The sequence below is a fragment of the Grampus griseus genome (genome assembly GCF_964374135.1).
Source record: "Grampus griseus genome assembly, chromosome: 13".
NCBI lineage: Eukaryota > Metazoa > Chordata > Mammalia > Artiodactyla > Delphinidae > Grampus > Grampus griseus.
Genome location: NC_139007.1, coordinates 715,538 through 721,537, shown reverse-complemented (window position 1 = coordinate 721,537; position 6,000 = coordinate 715,538).

Below are 6,000 nucleotides of genomic sequence, written 5' to 3'. Positions count from 1 at the left end.
AATGGTGAAAAACTGAAAGCATTTCCACTAAGATCAGGAAAAAGACAAGGTTGCCCACTCTCACCACTATCATGCAACATACTTTTGGAAGTTTTAGCCACAGCAATCAGAAAAGAAAAGGAAATAAGAGGAAGCCAAATCAGAAAAGAAGTAAAGCTGTCACTGTTTGCAGATGATATGATACTATACATAGAGAATCTGAAAGATGCTACCAGAAAACTACTAGAGCTAATCAATAAATTTGGTAAAGTTGCAGGGTACAAAATTAATGCACAGAAATCTCTGGCATTCCTATACACTAATGATGAAAAATCTGAAAGTGAAATCAAGAAAACACTCCCATTTATCATCGCAACAAAAAGAATAAAATATCTAGGAATAAACCTACCTAAGGAGACAAAAGACCTGTATGCAGAAAATTATAAGACACTGATAGAAGAAATTAAATATGATACAAATAGATGGAGAGATATACCATGTTCTTGGATTGGAAGAATCAACATTGTGAAAATGACTCTACTACCCAAAGCAACCTACAGATTCAATGCAATCCCTATCAAATTACCACTGGCATTTTTCACAGAACTAGAACAAAAAATTTCACAATTTGTATGGAAACACAAAAGACCCCGAATAGCAAAAGCAATCTTAAGAACGAAAAACGGAGCTGGAGGAATCAGGCTGCCTAACTTCAGACTATACTACAAAGCTACAGTAATCAAGACAGTATGGTACTGGCACAAAAACAGAAAGATAGATCAATGGAACAGGATAGAAAGCTCAAAGATAAACCCACGCACATATGGTCACCTTATCTTTGATAAAGGAGGCAGGAATGTACAGTGGAGAAAGGACAGCCTCTTCAATAAGTGGTGCTGGGAAAACTGGACAGGTACATGTAAAAGTATGAGATTAGATCACTCCCTAACACCATACACAAAAATAAGCTCAAAATGGATTAAAGACCTAAATGTAAGGCCAGAAACTATCAAACTCTTAGAGGAAAACATAGGCAGAACACTCTATGACATAAACCACAGCAAGGTCCTTTTTGACCCACCTCTTAGAGAAATGGAAATAAAAACAAAAATAAACAAATGGGACCTAATGAAACTTAAACGCTTTTGCACAGCAAAGGAAACCATAAACAAGACCAAAAGACAACCCTCAGAATGGGAAAAATATTTGCAAATGAAACAACCAACAAAGAATTAATCTCCAAAATTTATAAGCAGCTCATGCAGCTCAATAACAAAAAAACAAACAACACAATCCAAAAATGGGCAGAAGACCTATATAGACATTTCTCCAAAAAGATATACAGACTGCCAACAAACACATGAAAGAATGCTCAACATCATTAATCATTAGAGAAATGCAAATCAAAACTACAATGAGATATCATCTCACACCAGTCAGAATGGCCATCATCAAAAAATCTAGAAACAATAAATGCTGGAGAGGGTGTGGAGAAAAGGGAACACTCTTGCACTGCTGGTGGGAATGTGAATTGGTACAGGCACTATGGAGAACAGTATGGAGGTTCCTGAAAAAACTACAAATAAAACTACCATATGACCCAGCAATCCCACTACTGGGCATATACCCTGAGAAAACCATAATTCAAAAAGCGTCATGTACCAAAATGGTCATTGCAGCTCTATTTACAATAGCCCAGAGATGGAAACAACCTAAGTGCCCATCATCGGATGAATGGGTAAAGAAGATGTGGCACATATATACAATGGAATATTACTCAGCCATAAAAAGAAACGAAATTGAGCTATTTGTAATGAGGTGGATAGACCTAGAGTCTGTCATACAGAGTGAAGTAAGTCAGAAAGAGAAAGACAAGTACCGTATGCTAACACATATATATGGAATTTAAGAAAAAAATGTCATGAAGAACCTAGGGATAAGACAGGAATAAAGACACAGACCTACTGGATAATGGACCTTAGGATATGAGTAGGAGAAGGGTGAGCTGTGACAAAGCGAGAGAGAGGCATGGACATATGTACACTACCAAACGTAAGGTAGATAGCTAGTGGGAAGCAGCCGCATAGCACAGGGAGATCAGCTCGGTGCTTTGTGACCGCTTGGAGTTGGGAGATAGGGAGGGTGGGAGGGAAGGAGGTGCAAGAGGGAAGAGATATGGGAACATATGTTATGTATAAGTGATTCACTTTGTTATAAAGCAGAAACCAAAACACCATTGTAAAGCAATTATACCCCAATAAAGATGTTAAAAAAAAATAATTAAAAAAAGATTGCTTTGGCTGTTCGGGGTCTTCTGTGTTTTCATATAAATTGTGAAAATTTTTGTTGTAGTTCTGTGAAAAATGCCATTGGTAGTTTGATAGGGATCACACTGAATCTGTACATTGCTTTGTGTAGTAGAGTCATTTTCACAATGTTGTTTCTTCCATTCCAAGAACATGGTATATCTCTCCATCTGTTTGTATCATCTTTAATTTCTTTCAACAGTGCCTTATAGTTTTCTGCATACAGGTGTTTTGTCTCCTTAGGTAAGTTTATTCCTAGGTATTTTATTCTTTTTGCTGCAATGGTAAATGGGAGTGTTTCCTTAATTTCACTTTCAGATTTTTTTTAACATCTTTATTGGAGTATAATTGCTTTACAATGGTGTGTTAGTTTCTGTTTTATAACAAAGTGAATCAGTTATACATATACATATGTTCCCATATCTCTTCCCTCTTGCAACTCCCTTCCTCCCACCCTCCCTATCCCCCAACTCCAGGCGATCACAAAGCACCGAGCTGATCTCCCTGTGCTATAGGGCTGCTTCCCACTAGCTATCTACCTTACGTTTGGTAGTGTATATATGTCCATGCCTCTCTCTCGCTTTGTCACAGCTCACCCTTCCCCTACTCATATCCTCAAGTCCGTTCTCTAGTAGGTCTGTGTCTTTATTCCTGTCTTACCCCTAGGTTCTTCATGACATTTTTTTCTCTTAAATTCCATATGTATGTGTTAGCATATGGTATTAGTCTTTCTCTTTCTGACTTACTTCACTCTGTATGACAGACTCTAGGTCTATCCACCTCATTACAAATAGCTCAATTTCGTTTCTTTTTATGGCTAATATTCCATTGTATATATGTGCCACATCTTCTTTATCTATTCATCCAATGATGGGCACTTAGGTTGTTTCCATCTCTGGGCTATCATAAATAGAGCTGCAATGACCATTTTGGGATATGACTCTTTTTGAGTTATGGTTTTCTCAGGGCATATGCCCAGTAGTGGGATTACTGGGTCATATGGTAGTTCTATTTGTAGTTTTTTTAAGGAACCTCCATACTGTTCTCAATAGTGGCTATACCAATTCAAGTTCCCACCAGCAGTGCAAGAGTGTTTCCTTTTCTCCACACCCTCTCCAGCATTTATTGTTTCTAGATTTTTTGATGATGGCCATTCTGACTGGTATGAGATGATATCTCATTGTAGTTTTGATTTGCATTTCTCTAATGATTAATGATGTTGAGCATTCTTTCATGTGTTTGTTGGCAGTCTGTATATCTTTTTGAAGAAATGTCTATATAGGTCTTCTGCCCATTTTGGAGTGGGTTGTTTGTGTTTTTGTTTTTGAGCTGCATGACCTGCTTATGAATTTTGGAGAATAATTCTTTGTCAGTTGCTTCATTTGCAAATATTTTTCCCATTCTGGAGGTTGTCTTTTGGTCTTGTTTATGGTTTCCTTTGCTGTGCAAAAGCGTTTAAGTTTCATTAGGTCCCATTTGTTTATTTTTGTTTTTATTTCCATTTCTCTAGGAGGTGGGTCAAAAAGGATCTTGCCATGGTTTATGTCATAGAGTGTTCTGCCTATGTTTTCCTCTAAGAGTTTGATAGTTTCTGGCCTTACATTTAGGTCTTTAATCCATTTTGAGCTTATTTTTGTGTATGGTGTTAGGGAGTGATCTAATCTCATACTTTTACATGTACCTGTCCAGTTTTCCCAGCACCACTTATTGAAGAGGCTGTCCTTTCTCCACTGTACATTCCTGCCTCCTTTATCAAAGATAAGGTGACCATATGTGCGTGGGTTTATCTTTGAGCTTTCTATCCTGTTCCATTGATCTATCTTTCTGTTTTTGTGCCAGTACCATACTGTCTTGATTACTGTAGCTTTGTAGTATAGTCTGAAGTTAGGCAGCCTGATTCCTCCAGCTCCGTTTTTCATTCTTAAGATTGCTTTTGCTATTCGGGGTCTTTTGTGTTTCCATACAAATTGTGAAATTTTTTGTTCTAGTTCTGTGAAAAATGCCAGTGGTAATTTGATAGGGATTGCATTGAATCTGTAGGTTGCTTTGGGTAGTAGAGTCATTTTCACAATGTTGATTCTTCCAATCCAAGAACATGGTATATCTCTCCATCTATTTGTATCATATTTAATTTCTTCTATCAGTGTCTTATAATTTTCTGCATACAGGTCTTTTGTCTCCTTAGGTAGGTTTATTCCTAGATATTTTATTCTTTTTGTTGCGATGATAAATGGGAGTGTTTTCTTGATTTCACTTTCAGATTTTTCATCATTAGTGTATAGGAATGCCAGAGATTTCTGTGCATTAATTTTGTACCCTGCAACTTTACCAAATTTATTGATTAGCTCTAGTAGTTTTCTGGTAGCATCTTTAGGATTCTCTATGATGCATGATGGCATCTGCAAACAGTGACAGCTTTACTTCCTCTTTTCCAATTTGGATTCCTCTTATTTCTTTTTCTTCTCTGATTGCTGTGGCTAAAACTTCCAAAAGTATGTTGCATGATAGTGGTGAGAGTGGGCAACCTTGTCTTTTTCCTGATCTTAGTGGAAGTGGTTTCATTTTTTCACCATTGAGGATGATGGTGGCTGTGGGCTTGTCATATATGGCCTTTATTATGTTGAGGAAAGTTCCCTCTATGCCTACTTTCTGGAAGGGTTTTTATCAGAAATGGGTGTTGAATATTGTCAAAAGCTTTTTCTGCATCTATTGAGATAATCATATGGTGTTTCCTCTTCAGTTTGTTAATATGTTTTATGACATTGATTGATTTGCGTATATTGAAGATTCCTTGCATTCCTGGGATAAACCCCACTTGATCATGGTGTGTGATCCTTTTAATGTGCTGTTGGATTCTGTTTGCTAGTATGTTGTTGAGGATTTTTGCATCTATGTGCATCCGTGATATTGGTCTGTAGTTTTTTTTTTTTTTTTGACATTTTTGTCTGTTTTTAGTATCAGGGTGATGGTGGCCTCGTAGGATGAGTTTGGGAGTACTCCTCCCTCTGCTATATTTTGGAAGAGTTTGAGAAGGATAGGTGTTAACTATTCTCTAAATGTTTGATAGCATTCCCCTGTGAAACTATCTGGTCCTGGGTTTTTGTTTGTTAGAAGATTTGTAAGCACAGTCTCAATTTCAGTGCTTGGGATCAGCCTGTTTCTATTTTCTATTTCTTCCTGGTTCAGACTCTGAAGGTTGTGCTTTTCTAAGAATTTGTCCATTTCTTTCAAATTGTCCATTTTGTTGGCATATAATTGCTTGTAGTAATCTCTCAGGATCCTTTGTATTTCTGCAGGGTTGGTTGTTCCTCTCCTTTTTCATTTCTACTTCTATTGATTTGAGTCTTCTCCCTTTTTTCTTGATGAGTTTGGCTAGTGGTTTATCAATTTTGTTTATCTTCTCAGCTAACCAGCTTTTAGTTTTATTGATCTTTGCTATTTTTTCCTTCACTTCTTTTTCATATATTTCTGGTCTGATCTTTACGATTTCTTTCCTTCTGCTAACTTTGGGGTTTTTTGTTCTTCTTTCTTTAATTACTTTAGGTGTAAGGTTAGGTTGTTTATTTGAGATGTTTCTTGTTTCTTAACGTAGCATTGTATTGCTATAAACTTCCCTCTTAGAACTGCTTTTGCTGCATCATATAGGTTTTGGGTCATCGTGTCTCCATTGTCATTTGTTTCTAGGTGTTTTTTGATTTTCTCTTTGATTTCCTCA